Consider the following 16,773-nt stretch of genomic DNA (forward strand, 5'->3'; position numbering starts at 1 on the left):
GTAAATACTTCTCTAAGGTAACAAAGCTTGTAAAGTTTCAGAGCCAGGCTTTTCATCTCTGTGCTTTTCTCGAAATCTAAAATGCTTTTTATCTATGCTATAATAGCGTCTATTGAAATAATGATGATTATTGTAAATAAGATTATGTTTGTGAACATTAACTGGTGCCAAGTGGAAAAACATGGGTTATATCATTAGTATTACTAATTAATGATAACAATGATTATATAGTACTTATTGAACACCTTTCATATACTGGGTAATATGAGAAGCATTTTTAAGTAAGACTTTATTATTTAGAATAGGTATAGGTTTACATAAAAATTGAGCAGATAGTACAAAGTACCCATATGCATCCCCACAGCTTTCCCTGTCATTAATCTTATACATTATTATATTATTATAGTTAATGAACTAGTAAATACATTATTATTAAGTCTATAGTTTATTCATGTTTCCTTAGTTTTTATTTAAGGTCTTTTTTCTGTTCCATGATCCCATCTGACATCCCTCATTACATTGTTATATTGTTTTTTTAGGTTGCTTTGGTTGTGACATTTTCTCAGATTTTCTTTATTTTTGCAGGCCTTGATAGTTTTGAGGACTACTCAGGTATATTGTAAGATAACTATTAAAATTTGTCTACTGTTTTTGTCATGAGTAGACAGATTATATAAGGTTTCTAGAAAAATATTACAAATGTAAAATTTGATTTTCATCACATTCTGTCAAGGTTACATACCATCAACATAACTTAGGACTTTTGATGTTGACCTCAATTAGATGACTATAAAGTAGTATTTTTTAGGCTTTTCCATTGCAAAGCTACTCTTTTCTCTCTTCACCTTTCCCTACTATATATATTCTTTTTTTTTAAAAGAGAGAGAGAGAATTTTTTAATATTTATTTTTTAGTTTTCGGCGGACACAACATCTTTGTTTGTATGTGGTGCTGAGGATCGAACCCGGGCTGCATGCAAGCCAGGCGAGAGCGCTACCGCTTGAGCCACATCCCCAGCCCCCTATATATATTCTTTAAAAGCAAATCACTATGTGCAGCTCTCACTTAAGGAGTGGGGAGTTATCGAAATATTTGGAATTCTTCTGCATTAGGTATGTGTCTATTCTTCCCAATTTCTTAACTTATTCAATCATTTATTTGTATCAGTATGGATCACTGGATATTAAATTGATATTTGCATAATTCAGTGCTGCTGTATTTACTTAATTGCTCAAATTTTTCTAACTTTGGTCATTGTGAGTTCTTTCAATTGGCCTCTGTGTTCCTTTGACCACATCTCATCAGTTGTGTGCACCCACAGGGATTCTCTTTGAACGTTCTTTCTTTTCTTTTTTATATTTTTTTAGCTGTAGATGGACACAATATCTTTAATTTTATTTATTTATTTATTTGTATGTGGTGCTGAGGATCGAACCCATGGCCTCATGCATGAAAGGCAAGCACTCTACCACTGAACCACTACCCTAGCCCCGCCAATTCCTTATTTTCTAACAGTATAAAATGACCCAGCTTCATCTTATGTATTTCCTACCCCGGTCCTAGAATCAGCCATTTCTTCAAAGACCCTTGGTTCCTTTTTATGGAGAATGATATTAAATATCAAAATCTAGGCACTAACTGTGCTTAGTGCCTCTGGGATGTCATTTATTCTAGGCTCTCTCAGATGACAGAACAAATATATGTGCATATACTAACCCATGTACATACATATATCTATAAATATTTCTATATTTAACTATCTATATTAAATTAAACATGAGTTTTAACTAAAATATCCAACTAACCCATTACCACATGAATCATTCTAGCCTGTTCTCCTTGTCTGTAATCTCATGAGAAGAATTTCATATATATAACTTCATTTAATCCTCTGAAATAGCTATATTATCTCATATTGTAGTTAAAGAAACTGAGGCTTAGAGATGAGAATTTTTTTTTTCAAAACCACACTGATTAAGAAGTAGAACTAGAACCACTTCTGGGAACAAAAAAACACATAAGACACAAAATAGTGAAGATATATGGTTTGTGCATCAGGTCATCCTGGTGAATCAGTAATTTAGATTGTTTTGTTGATATGTCCCTGAATTCAATTTTGATAATTTTTAAATTATTATGTTTTAATGTCCTACATACTTCTTTGAAGAGCAAATTATTTTCTGAAAATATTTTATTAATTATATATCACCCCATGAGTCAACTGTAAAACTATTTAAATTTCATTTGTATCTTCTAAAAGAGGCATGAATTCCTCTTAAATTCATAAAGGTCATTGAATGTTGTACATTTTTAAAATCAACTGACAATTGGGTGTGGATCAGACAGGTAATTTGTATTTCTAGTCAAAATTTGTTTAAAATGGTTAAAAAATTCAAAGCAACAACCATGTTCTTCTCCCGAAATGTTACAGCCTATTTTGAAATGTTGTTTTTTGTTCCTTGAAAAGGGGGTTCTGTGATTTCAAAGCTTGGGAAACTGCATATTCACCAATACCCTCTTAGAAATTTATATTTGTTTGTTAAAGTAACTACAAAAATCTTCAACAAAAATCAATTCAACTTTTGAGTAATTGTTTCCCAAATTTATTTGTCTACTGCATGCTTTCTTTTCTTTTTTCTTTCTTTTTTTTAATGTAAATGCTATTTTGATCCCACATGGAGCACTGGGGTTGTTGCTCAGCAGTAGAGCACATGTGAGGCTCTGGGTTCGATCCTCAGCACCACATTAAAATAAATGTACTATGTCCAACTACAACTAAAAGAAAATAAATATTTTTTTTTAAAAAAGACCACATGGACCTATGTGTGGATTGAAACTTTTATTCATTTCAGATGAGGAGGGACTTGGTCCATTTTTTCTGTTGGTAGAGCCTAAACAGGGTCTGAAACACAACAGGTACTCAGTTAATATTTGTTAAATAAATAAATGAGCAAATATTTATTACAGTGTGTCAGTTACAAGGAATATAATATTAAAAAATTAAACTTGGTCTTTCCTTCATGTAACTGGTCTAAGCAATGCTATTTTTGAAGATTAGCCTATAGCCCTCTAATGTATTTACACAAGCAAAGTTATAGTTTAGTAAGAGCTGAACATATCAAACTTCATCCTTCATTCAGATTCCATGTTGAGATAGGTTATAATAATTAAAGTAAAACTGGTGGCATAATCAAAATGACTTAAGAGAGTTTATAAAGGAATGATTTTACAAATAAATGGGCAAGATTAAGGGAAAAACAAGGAAAGGTGAGGATGTTAAGAACCAAAGACAGCTGGGAGTGTAGCTCAGTGGTAGTGTGCATGCTTAGCATGCATGAGGCCCTGGGATCAATCCTCAGGATGCATATACACACATGCCAAACAAACAAACCCACAAAAAAAAAAATAAATAAAAACAACAACAAACAGCTAAAAGACATTAGCACTTTTATATCTGAGGACAAGGGAGTCAATAGGATCAAGACATTTGGAGTTGACTAAAAAAAAGAACTATATTTAAGTGGCTAGGTCATATGCAGGCAGCACAAACCACATCTACATAAATGTGATTCCATATAGGCAAAAACCAACTCTGTCTTCTTGACTACATCTTAGCCTTTATTGTAATCCTTTTACATTACATATAGTTGGGTGTGATTATACATGTATACTGAATTTATAAATTGCATCCAACAGAGATAACCTCCTTGAATGGTAGTACTCACCTATGTTTAAATGTAAAGAATTTATCGCTTTTAAAAGCAATAGTAATGCTCACTTCGCACATACAGCACACATACTAAATTTGGACCGATACAGATAAGATTAGCATGGCCCCTGGGCAAGGATGGCTCGAGAATTTGTGAAGCTTTCTGTATTTTTTCAAGGCCAGGGTGATTGTTCTGGGAAACCTTGCAACAGGATGGTTCATGGAGACCCAAGGGCCATTGTGGAATATTGTGACCTAGATGCCCCATATGATGTTGATTTCTTTTGAGCCGCGTCCCCTGTCCTCTATTCCTATTATCATCTGTAATTGTGACTACCTTGTTCCATCAGCTGAGAATTTTTTTGTACGTTCAGACATACTGCCAATAAAAGCACTTCAGTGGTGACTCATCAAGAAAAAAAAAAAAGGCAATAATAATTCACTGGGCAGAGTGGCACATATCTGTAATACCAGTGACTCAGAAGGCTGAGGCAGGAGGATTGCAAGTTCAAAGCCAGCCTCACTAACTTAATGAGACCTGGGTAACTGAGCATGACCCTGCCTCAATTTTTTTTTTTTTTTAGAGAGAGAGAGAGAGAGAGAATTTTTTTAAATATTTATTTATTTTTTTTAGTTTTCGGCGGACACAACATCTTTGTTTTTTTGTATGTGGTGCTGAGGATGGAACCCAGGCTGCACACATGCCAGGCAAGCGCGCTACCACTTGAGCCACATCCCCAGCCCCTGTCTCAAAATTAAAAAAAAAAAATTTTTTAGAGAATATTAATATTTATTTTTTTTAGTTTTCGGCGGACACAACATCTTTGTATGTGGTGCTGAGGCTGGAACCCGGGCCGCACGCATGGCAGGCGAGCGTGCTACCGCTGGCTATCGCACATCCCCAGCCCTGTCTCAAAATTTTTAAAAAAATAAAAATAATTCATTTGAAATTTTGTGTATAAGGTAGTTATCTCAGTTATATAGGGTAATTTTAAAAATTAAATTTATTTTTTACGGATATGTAAAAATGTAAAATTTATACCATTAGTAGGGGTACCATGCTGATATCCATGTGATACTTATATACTTGTATATGCTGCATAATGTTAAACATCTATATCTTCAACCTTCAAAAACATTCAAGAGGGGCTGGGGCTGTAGCCCAGTGGCAGAGCACTTGCTTAGCATGTATGAGGCTCTGGGTTCAAGTCTCAGCACGACATATAATAAATAAAATAAAGGTCCATTGACAACCAAAAAATATTTCAAAAATATATGAAGAAGTCACCAAAAAAGAGAAAAAAAAAATTCAAGAGGCTAGGGTTGTATTTCAGTGATAGAGCACTTGCCTAGAACCTGTAAGGCACTGGGTTCAATCCTCAGCACTATATAAAAATAAAAAACAAAGGCACAGACTGTGTCCATCTACAACTATTTTTTTAAAAAAATAAATTTAAAAAACATTCAAAATATTTTTTTCTAAATTTTTGAAACATACACTATATTACTATTATCTATAGTCAACCTACTATGCAATAGCACACCAGAAATTCACGCTTCTAACTATAATTTAGTACCCATTGATCATTTTTTTCCCCATCTTTCCTTCCTCCATACTCTCCCCAGTCTCTGATAGCCACCAATCTACTCTCATCTTCTGAGATCAACTTTTTTGGATTCCAAGTATGAATGAGATAGTGTGATATTTTTATTTCTGTGTCTGGCTTATTTCACTTAATGATCTCCAGTTCCATCCTTGTTTAGTCAGGGTGAATTTTATAAGACTATGACTGTTTGAAGTTTAGAACTATGCCCTATTTGGCAATTATGTATTTCAAATGAAGAAAACTATTCTCTTGAGGTCTACTGAAGAAGCCAGCAAAATCAATAATAAACTGAAGAGAAGTTGAAAAGGATACTTGCACAAAGATTTAGACCAGGTCTTCATTTATGTTTTTAAGTATATAAACTGAATTAAGAGCATCTTAGGAAACAAAAGCATTTTTTACCATTTAGATAAATGTATCATGAATTTGCATATATTATCATTGTTCTATTCAATGTGAAAAAGATTTATTAAGCATTAATCTGATTTTTTTAAAAGAACACACTGGCTCTAGGTAATTAAAAATATTTCTAGGGCCAGGGTTGTAGCTCAGTGGTAGAGCGCTTACTGAGCATGCGTGAGGCACTGGGTTCAATCCTGGCACCACATAAAAATAAACAAAATAAAGGTATTGTGTCCATCTACAACTAAAACAATATTTAAAAAAAAACACGTACCAAGGATTTTTATAGGTTCCATAAAGTAATTAAAATTTGAAAACATTTATAGACCATCATAAGATTAAATGCTAAATTTATTTATTTTTCTCCTACTTAGTTCCACTATATGCTTGTCAAATTACTTAATGTTTATGAGACCGATTTGGGTTATAATACTGCAAATCTGTCTTTTTTCTGGTATCCATTTATCCAGACACTTGGATGGAATTGACTCAATGCCCCAAGATGGGCATGACTTCATATTGGTAAGACAAAACCACAGTGATTATTTCAGAGATTCTTATGTCACCTAATTAGCGCCAATGAGACTCAATGATGATGAATGCAAGAAGTCATCAAACTCATAATACATATATATGTATGTGTGTACACATATATTTATATATGTGCAATCAGGAGAAATTGCTAATAGTTTAAATGGTATAAGAGAAAATGTCAAGATTGATTATTCTGGGCTGGGGTTAGCTCAGTGGTAGAGTACTTACCTAGCATGGGTAAAGCCCTAGATTCCACACCCATCACAAAAAAAAGAAAAAAAAAGATTCATTATCCTGATTAATTGGGTGATAATAAGTTATTTAGTGAGATAGAAAATACAGGAAATAAAACAGGTTTTATAAAATAAAATTTAACAGTTTAGTTTGGGATATCCTAAATATGAGATGCCTATCAGACACACAATAAGAGATGTCAAGGAAACAACTGTACAAATTAATCTAGAAAATTTAGAATTCCTTAGGGTAAATTCCTAGTAGTAGAGTTGCTGGATCAAAGGTTATGTGCATTTTTATAATGTGCTAGAGCCAGCTGGCTAAGATAGCCAGTATAGCATTAAATAGAAGTGTTAAGAGTGTATATCCTATCATTTTTCCTGATCTGAGGAGGAAAGCATTCAAACTAAAAATTAAGTACTGGGCTGGGTATAACTTAGTGATATAGTACTTGTCTGGCATGTTCTAGGCCCTGAGTTTGATCTCCAGACACCATACACACACACACACACAGACAGACAGACACACACACACACACACACACACAAATTAAGTACAATTTTGCTCTACATTTTGCCTAAATGCCTATTTGACATTGAAGAAGTTCTATTTTCTTCCTATTTTTTGAGAGTTTGTTTTTTTTTAATCATGAATGGGTTTTGTGCTTTGCAAATACTTTTTTTCTAAATCTAGTGAGATAATCATAGTTTTCTTTTATGTTTTGTTAATGTAGTAAATTAAACTGATTGCCTTTTGAATGTTAAATCAGCCCTGGGCTTCTGGGTAAACTTCATTTTCTCAAGCTCTAGTACATATTGCTGAATTTTATTTGCTAATACTTCATTAAGAATTTTTATGCTAGGTGCTGTGACATGTGCTGTAGCTTATGGGGAAGGATCACTTGAGTCCATGAGTTTAAAATCAGTCTGTGAAAAACAGACACCATCTCAAAATACATGATTATTTTAAGAAAAGATTTTGTGTGTCTATGTTCATGAGGTATACTCTGTAGTTTTATTTTCTTATGATACCTAGATTGAGTATAAAGTGTGCTGATAGAATAAAATGAGCTGGAAATAATTCTTATCTCTTCTATTTTTTTATGGAATGCTTCACAAATTTGTGTGTCATCCTTGCCCAGGGGCCACGCTAATCTCTGCATCATTCCAGTTGTTAGCATATGTGATGTTAAAGTGAGCACTTAGACCTCCTCTATTTTTTTCAGTTTATGGAGTATCGTTTTTTCCTTAAAAGTTTGGTAAAATTGGGGCTGGAGGTTTAGCTCAGTGGCAAAGCACTTGCTTAGTATCTGTGAGGCCAGGGTTCAATCCCCAGTGCAGGGGGAAAAAAGTTTGATATAATTAAGTAATGAAGTCATATGTGCCTGCAGTTTTCTTTTCCACAGTGTTTTAAACTAAGAATTCAATTTCTTTTTTTTAATTGTGAATATATGTGTACTCCATAAAGGATTTTAAAAAAGGATAAACTCACAAAATTTTAGTTATGCAAAGTAAATAAGTTCTGGAGATATACTGTACAGCATAGTGCACCAAATTAACAATACTGTATTTACACTTAAATAAGTTCTGGAGATATACTGTACAGCATAGTGCACCAAATTAACAATACTGTATTTACACTTAAATTTTTCTAGAGAGGAGACTTTTTAAAAATAAATGTGTTCGTAATATTTCCCTTTATCCCTTAAATATCTGTAGTAATTAATTTTCACTTTCTCCATTTCTTCATTAATCTAGCTATAGGTTGTAAATATTATTAATCTTTTCAAACAACAAGCTCTTGATATCTTCTAAGAACAAAGATGTTCTCCTACATAATCACAATGCTATTATCACACCCAAGAACTTAGCATTGATAAACTAATCATGTCTAATCTATATTCCATATTTATTCAAAAAAGTTCTTTAAAACTGTCTCATATTTGAGAATCCATGATAAGTTCATGCATTGTTGATGCATATATTATCTCCATATTCACTTTAAAAAATTTTTTTAGTTATTTACAGACATTTTGTTTTATTCATTTATTTATGCATGCAAGGCAAGTGCTCTACCACTGAGTCACACCCTCAGCCCCTCCATATTCGCTTTTAATCTATAACAATTTTGGACTACTCTTCTTTGATAATATTTTTCCTTCTCATTGGTATATATAATTATATATAATAGTGGGGATAGTATTTTTTTAAAAAGTTACTCAATTGTCTCATAAAAAGCTTTAAAAAAGAATGTCTCAGTCTGTATTTATATAATTAACTTTTCATAATTAATTATACATTCTATTTTTTTTAAATATATTCTTTTTAATATTTTTTTTTTAGTTGTAATTGGACACAATACCTTTATTTTATTTATTTATTTTTTTATGTGGTGCTAAGGATCAAACCCAGGGCCTTGAATGTGCTAGGTGAACACTACTGCTGAGCCACTACCCCAGCCCCAGGTTATACATTCTTGGCAAGAATATTTTGCAGGTAATATTGTGTACTTACCACTGTATCCATCAAGAGACATATGCCACTGGGCACAGTGGTGCATGCATCAGTAATCTCAGAGACTCAGAAGGCTGAGACAGGAGAATTATGAGTTTGAGGCCAGCCTCAGCAATTTAGCAAGACCCTGGATTAAAATATATTTAAAAAATTCAAAATAAAAAGGACTGGGATGTAGCTTAGTGGTAAAGCACCCTGGATTCAATCCCTAGTACCAGAGGTGGTATGTATCGAGGGTGCTATTTATAGCTGATGGCATGCCAACCTATAGTCCCAGCTACTCAGGAGGCTGAGGCAGGAGGAAAACTTGAGCCCCAAAGTTTCAGGCCAGCCTAGGCAGTATAGGGAAATACTGCTCCCCCCAACCCCTGAAGAAAAAGCTAGATATGGTGGCCTACCCCTGTAATACAACTACTCAGGAGGCTGAGGTGGGATTTCATGGCCAGCCTAGGCAACTAAGCAAGTCCCTATCTCAAAATAAATTTGGAAAGAGCTGGGGATATCCTCGCAGTAGTGGAGTGCTTGTCTAGCATGCATGAGGCCTTGGGTTCCATCCCAGCATTGAGGGGAGTGGGCAGAAGAAGCACATATCAAATCATTTTATTATGATAATTTTAGGGGTGATACTTTGAGATCATATAGATGTCCAGTTTTTCTGCAAACTTTCATATAATGGTTTCTAATCAAGTATTACATTGTTGGTTATAAAATAGTGTTCTTTAATTTGTTTTCAGTGCTGGGGATTGAACCCAGGGCCCTGCACCTGCTAGGCAAGCATTCTTTCATTAAACTACATCCCCAGCCAGGATTTCTTTATCCTATCATTCATCTACTTTCTTTGATCATTCAACATGTATTTACTGGGCACCTGTCATGTGTAGGCATCATGCTAGGAATTGGGGTTAGTGAGTTGTCCAAAAGAAACACATTTCCCTATTCTTATGGAGCAAGATAAATAAGAAAACAATCTCTTTTCAATACTCCAAGAAGGAGCTATATAAATTAAAAATGTAAGTAACAAGCTATAATTGTAGTCATCATCATCTTCGTATTAAGTAAAGGGCAGTAGATAGATAGCTATTTTCCTTTTGTTTCTTTTGTTTTTAAAAAAGAATGCATATATAAATTGATCACATGCACAGCACAGGTGCATAAAGTTGTTTAGAGTGATAACTTTAGGTCTTAACTTGAAGTTTTCATGTTTAACTGGCAAATGTATTACTAGGGTTGTGGTCATCTAAGAGGAATTTTTTTTTCCTTTCTGACAAATAACACTAAATCTACATCTCAGGAAACCTGTTTGTTTATAACCTTCCATATTTCCTATATTAAGAGTTTGAAGTAGATTGCTAATAAATACTATTTATGAGTATTACAATACTGTAAAGTAAATATTATTATACTCATTTTACAAATGAAAAAATTGAAGGTCAAAGGTTTAGTGCCTGTTCCAAGGTAAGATGCATAGTAAACACCAGAATTAAAAATATTTGACTCTAAAGCCATTCTCTATCCTCTACTGACTACTAATTATGGGTGCCATTTTGTAATGCTTATGAACTGCTTGCTATTTTTCTATTCTTATTTGAGTCAGAGTATCATATTCACTTATTCCAAAATAATAAAAGACATCTTTCAAAATACCTACTTATGTATGATTTTATAATAAATTTTCTGTCCATGTAGTCACTTTCCAATGTTTGCTGGATATGTTTGTTAAATATAGACATTCCCAGAGATTACAAATTAGAAAGATAAACAGTTATTTTGGGGTAGTCTTTCCTTTTCTTTTTAGTACAAGAAGTTTTCTACAGTGGGATATTCATCATTAGCCTTCTAATAAGAGTTTCCCTAATGAGGCTGCTTTTTGGTGCCATCTATGCAACATACTATCATACACTTGCTTATATCTCACTTACTTCCCAATTGTTATGTGTCTGCCATATCTTTATTTACCCTAATAGTTTTTAAGTTGCTTATTTAAAATTGTTATTTTGAATTTCCATAATGATAACGGCTTATTGAGTATCCAGAACATTGCACACATTTCATTTATTATTTACAATAACAAGGAAAATTAGGTAATATTGCTCCCATTTTACAGATGTTGAAAGCCTCAGATATAATTAGTCCCAAAGATCATAAACCTATTAGGTGTCATAATAATGGGGTCTTAACGTGTGATCATTTTGTTGAATTATTTGTGGCAATTTTTGTGAAAGATCTTTCCATTTGGTCACAGTGCAATAGAAAAAGATATGAGTTTGTCTTGTGCTATAAATTACCAGTTTGACTATGGACAAGTTACTTGCTCATCATCAAATCTGATTTTTCTGATTTGTAAAATGGGATAAAAATATAACAACCCATAAAGAGGTTATGAATATTAAACTAGGTAAAACAGATGTAAGATAAATGTTTATTAACTTGCTTATGTGTTTCTTTTCTCCCATTGAAATGTAAACTGAATGAACAAGAAAACAAATTAAAAAGTACCCAAAAAAGATATTTAATAAAATACTGCTTATTTTTATATGTATATGACTTACTAGTCTACAAATGATGACAAATTAAATATAATTCAAAATTCTGTCAAGCACATTTTATATGCTAAAATATTCATAATTACATTAAAACATTTTCAGAGAATCCTCTCAGATAAATTACTATTACACTTCCTAAAAAGAGACCACTTATTTTTAGGATGTTCATAACACTTTCATAAATGCTTAAGATTTAATTTTCTACAGTATTATATAAGAAACTAATAATTTTTTTGACTAATGGAAAGAGATTTAAAAATTTTCCCTTCCTATTCCTTTACCCTGAACTGATTTTTGTGTCAGATAATTTTTCTGTCAGTTGATTTAATATCATTGTTATCCTGTAGCTTGAATTTTATGTCTGTTTTGATCTGATTTCTCTTCAGTATGTTTTGTTGATAAGTAGAATAAACTCACAGCAGCCATACACTGTTCTATTGTTTAAATTCTATATATTTAAACTCAAAGTAATATAAAATATTACTTTACTATTGCAATCTCATATTAATATTACATTGTTTCTAAATATAATCTCCTTATAGGAATAAAGAAAGTAGAACTAAAAATTCACAGATCTTCATCCTTGTATTTTGAGATAATATTTTCCTTAGAAAGCACTGATCTTTAAATTTTTCTATGTAGATAAGCCAGAAATTTTATTTGTTGACCTCAGCGTATGGTATCAGTTCTTTCAATAAGGTCTGATGACCAAAAAGTATTTTGGAGTACTTTTTCATGGGAATTTTAAAAATTAGAATATTAATAAGTTAATATGTATTGGTATTCTTAAGTAATAGCCATGTTTTTAAAATTGTGCATTTAAAATCTTTAAAACATGATAAGTAAGTCTTTTAAAAGAATTTGAAAGCAATTATTGATCTTCAACTGATGTTGATATGTACAATTCTTTATTATATTGCCACCTTAAAATTTTTCTTATATCTGTTATGTCCCTCTAGACTAAAAATAAAATATTCCTTCTTTTAACTGATTTTGTATAGATCTATTTGCTTTTCCAGGAGGTACATCACATATTTAAATAACTATCCTAGCTCAGAGCCATTTTGATTACTTTTGAGCAAATTAGCCAGCATTCAGGCAGTTCAATGCTCTCTCCTATGTGGCCCTATTTTGACTTCACATTGGACAGTCCCCTCAGTCTAGTCCAGATGTCCAGCTGTATCCACTAACCCTTTCAGAATGGTGCTAAGCTTGGTGCTGCTATTTTGGGGTAGAACATGTGTCTGTTGTATGTAAGTTAAATATGTATGTGAGTTACACATATTACTATAAATAGTGAGGTCCATTGCTTTGTATTTTAAAACATTATCCAAATGAAAATAGTGGAAAATTTCACAGGAAACTAGAAAATTGTTCATGTAGGAAAACTAATTTGCTTATATTTATTATTGTGATATAATGAAAAAAATCTTTTTGGTCTTCTTTGTCCTGCATTTTGATTCTTGGGCAAATATCTTTTAGTCTTGTTTCATCTTTGCTTTTGGATTCTTTAGCAAATTATCCATCACATAACTAATATTTAATTAATCTAGAGCTATTACTATCTAAAACATTGAAATTATCCATTCTTCCTCTTATCACCATCAAAATTCTATTTCTAATACTTGAACTTTACAAATTGTGAATGGTAAGTGGGTTTTATATGTATTTGTCTCATGATAAGAATGTGAAATAATAACAGGTAGAACTGCATCATTGTTTCAGTATTCAGATTTTTTTTTTTTTTAATATTTATTTTTTAAAAATATTTTAATATTTATTTTTTCAGTGGACACAACATCTTTATTTTATTTTTACGTGGTGCTGAGGATCGAACCCAACGCACCGTGCATGCCAGTATTCAGATTTTAATTTTTATTTTTCCCTGGCTCATTAATGAAAATGATCTCACAAACATCCTCCAAAATTGTCAGCTTATATTTCTGTATACGATCATAATTTAATACCTTAAAATAGTAATGTAAGATAAATTGGCAGTTTCTGTTCAAAATGCCCATTTGTTTAGTATTGAATTTTAGTAAGAAATATCTCAACATACACATGTATATCTTAAAAAATTCTCACATAACAGGACCAAAAAAACCCCATTATTTTGATTACCTGTTTATTACATAAAATAGAAAAATTTAAACACAGAAAATGTTAGTCCATGTGCCAAGTACAAAATGTAACTATAAAATAATGTACTCCAAAATTAAAATATGTGATTTACTATCAAGAGTAATTTATTTTCTAAAAATTGCTTTGGATTTGATATCATAGTCTTCTCTTCATATTTTCTATAAGTATTAATAATTTAACTTTTTATTAGTTAAAACAATTACCTTTCTCTTATTATGACAAATTAAACTATGTTAAATTATTTTCTGAAGAGTAAAAATTAAATTTAGAGTTTTTTACATTTTGATTCTATGCTAAAAATCTTAGCATATGTCAAAATATTAAACATTTTAGAATTTCAACTAACTTATATTCCAAACATAAATACACAAAATATATATAACTTAATATCCATTTTTTTCACTTACCTTTATTTTAAATAAAAAATGAATGTGTTTTGACTCAGGCCTATGATAAATTTGAATTAATGGGGATGAAAACTAAAAAGTTCAAGAAAATTTTGAGAATAGAGAGATGGCTGAGGAAGTAGGAATAAAGAAAAATTGGAATAAAGAAAAAATCTCTACATGTGATTTTTTTTGTTCATTATCTAAAATATGGAAGCAAAACATAAATAAATAAAAGAGGAGAAAGAGGAAAAAAGAAAGAAAAGAAAAAGTAAAAAAAAGAAGAAGAAGAAGAAGGAGGAGAAGAAGAAGGGAGTTAACCACTATTCTTAATTTTGTTTTACTTAACATTGAAGAAGAGATTCTGGGGTGTTCAATTACTTTTTTTTTCCTTATGATGATTATTATGTAAAATTATCTTTCACAATTAAAAAGCATACCACAACACACACTTATTTGAGTATTGAAAAGGGAATATATATTGTTAATCATCATCAGGTGCTGCTTAATTTAATAATTTGATCACAATTATTCTTCTAATATATAAGTATTTTATTTATATTGAATCATCAACACAATATAAGATTGTTATTGGTTTGTAAACCATTCTAGGCTTCCAAATGATTTTATTTATTCATATGTGTTCTAAACTTTGACAATAGAAGAAACACATGTCATTTTTAAATAGTCTGAATAGGTTTGGTCTTAAGTGTTTGAATTAGCAGAATGGGCATCAGAATGTTGCTGTATCATTGGAGGCAGTTACTTTTTAACAAAAACATCTAGGGGAGAAAACTATGGAACATGAACTACGTGGGCTCGAAGGAGCCCAAAATGTACAATATAATAATTCCAAAATGTAAGAAGGAGGTACTGTTACATTAGCTATATACAGAATTGTCAAATGATAGAATAATTATTCCTAAATATCAGTGAGTTATTTTTTATTTTAGGAAGTCAGGTATCCAAAGCATACTTTTTAAACTCAGGGAAGACTTCTTTTTCAACAGCTTAAGCAAACAGAACACTGAAGGGAACACAGGAGGGGACTGTATTTTAATATGGTTATGATAATTTGGTTGAATTTCTAAATTAAAAATTCAACATTAAAAGATGTTGGCAGTCTTCCTTTATATGTGAATTTTCACTATTCATGTAAGTAATTTGAAGATTTAAGGCATATAACTAAAATAAAATTGGTCTACATGATACTGCTTTATATATGGTCAAGAAAAAGTATCTGTTTTTTTCCTAAAAGACTATTGTACGATGAAATACAAGGAGCAGAAGCCTCTGTCTCCAAATACTTCCAGGAAGAATTTTGAGTTTTTCACCTATCAATTCCAGAATCTGTCCCATTGATTTCATGTTAAAAGACAACATCACTAATTACACCCGTTAAAGGTGTTTGAGGTCTTGGTGAACTATTTTTTTCATAGCATTGATTGTAGGATTTATTAGTGCTCAAAATAAATGACGTGTAGTTGGATAAGGATTGGTAGTTTCTTACTTCTTCCCTTAAAGAGTTGATGTTTTTGGCTGGGGTGTGTGTGTGTGTGTGTGTGAGTGTGTCTGTGTGTGTGTGTGTGTTTGGGGTGGTGGTGAGGGAAGAGAAAAAGGCAGTATATAAAAATTATTAAGTAGGCCTGCACTAAAATTCTTCTTGGATTGATGAAGATGAGGATAGGGGAAAGTTAGATGCAAAAATTTTAATATAATAATAATATGTGTGTGTGTGTTTTTAAGTGTACAAACTCTCCTGTTCCCGGTGGCCACCCCCCTCTCCCGCCCCCGTATATGCTGGTACCTCTGGACAGTTCAGAAGCCATTTTAGAACTCAGGAAGGAAAATATGTGAGTTCCACTTGTGCTTTCACAGGTGCTGTGGTGGCAAGGATAACCTTTGCTCGCTTGCGGGGCATTACCAAGCTGTTTTCATGTCTGTGAGGATTAAAGACAACACAGAAAATTCCAAACCCACATCCTAACACCTGAAGTTCTCATAATGTTTCTACAGCAGATGGCAAAAACATTTTCCTGAAACCTAATTTACCGAGCCTACACCCAAATCTGGGGAGTTTTATTCTTTTGAGGCATCGCTTAAGATCTCAAGTGGATTTTCTGAACTGTTTGGGATTGAAAAAAACAACAACAACAACAAGATTCCCTCTAGGTGTTCTAAACAGTCCTTTAATTCACTGTGTTTCAGGCTGAGGGTCTTTCGGAATGAACGTGCATTTTTGGTCCTGTACCTCTAGTAATTTATGAGAGAAAGACAAAAATCACAGGGTAACTTTCTGAATAGTGCCGGGGCTAAGAAGCTAAAGAGGCATTTGTCTCCTCTCAGTTGGACGTCAGGCTTAGAGACCGTCTCTCTTCAGCTGTCATGGGGGGAGGAGGAACGGAGTGCTGGCACTGGCATTGGGCACCGAGTTGCTCCAGTCGCCCTGCCGCCAGCTCACCTCTGCAGAGAGCTAGGCACTCACCCGCCCGATCACTCCTGCTCCCACGCCGCCCTTCGGCCCCAGTCCTCAGGCACAGGTCGCCAGAACTATCCAGTGGGGTGGCTGCCGCCTCCTCGCGGACCGCTGCCTGAGGGCCAGGACCGGGGGTGAGGGCTGGCCGCCTGGGTAACCCGCAGTTCCCGGGGCGCTGTGGTGGCGGCCAGGAGGCGCCGAGCCCCGCTCCCCTTCCCCGCCCCCAC

At 33.0% G+C, this 16,773-nt stretch overlaps 1 long non-coding RNA gene and 2 other non-coding genes across 3 annotated transcripts in view; 1 reads left to right on the forward strand and 2 right to left on the reverse strand.

Moving 5' to 3' along the window:
- Positions 1 to 3,770: 3,770 nt before the first annotated feature.
- On the forward strand, positions 3,771 to 3,882 carry LOC125610450. Its single transcript, XR_007340469.1, has one exon. It is a non-coding gene; the product is annotated as a U6 spliceosomal RNA (small nuclear RNA).
- A 3,700-nt stretch (positions 3,883 to 7,582) lies between these two features.
- On the reverse strand, positions 7,583 to 7,687 carry LOC125610467. The gene has a single exon (XR_007340484.1). It is a non-coding gene; the product is annotated as a U6 spliceosomal RNA (small nuclear RNA).
- A 7,966-nt stretch (positions 7,688 to 15,653) lies between these two features.
- LOC125620390 overlaps positions 15,654 to 16,773 on the reverse strand; it is a 2,356-nt gene continuing 1,236 nt past the window's right edge. The window contains exon 2 of the long non-coding RNA XR_007352018.1: positions 15,654 to 16,661. This is a non-coding gene — a long non-coding RNA (uncharacterized LOC125620390). The remainder of the gene's footprint in view (positions 16,662 to 16,773) is intronic.

The sequence above is a fragment of the Marmota marmota genome, unplaced genomic scaffold (genome assembly GCF_001458135.2).
Source record: "Marmota marmota marmota unplaced genomic scaffold, marMar, whole genome shotgun sequence".
NCBI lineage: Eukaryota > Metazoa > Chordata > Mammalia > Rodentia > Sciuridae > Marmota > Marmota marmota.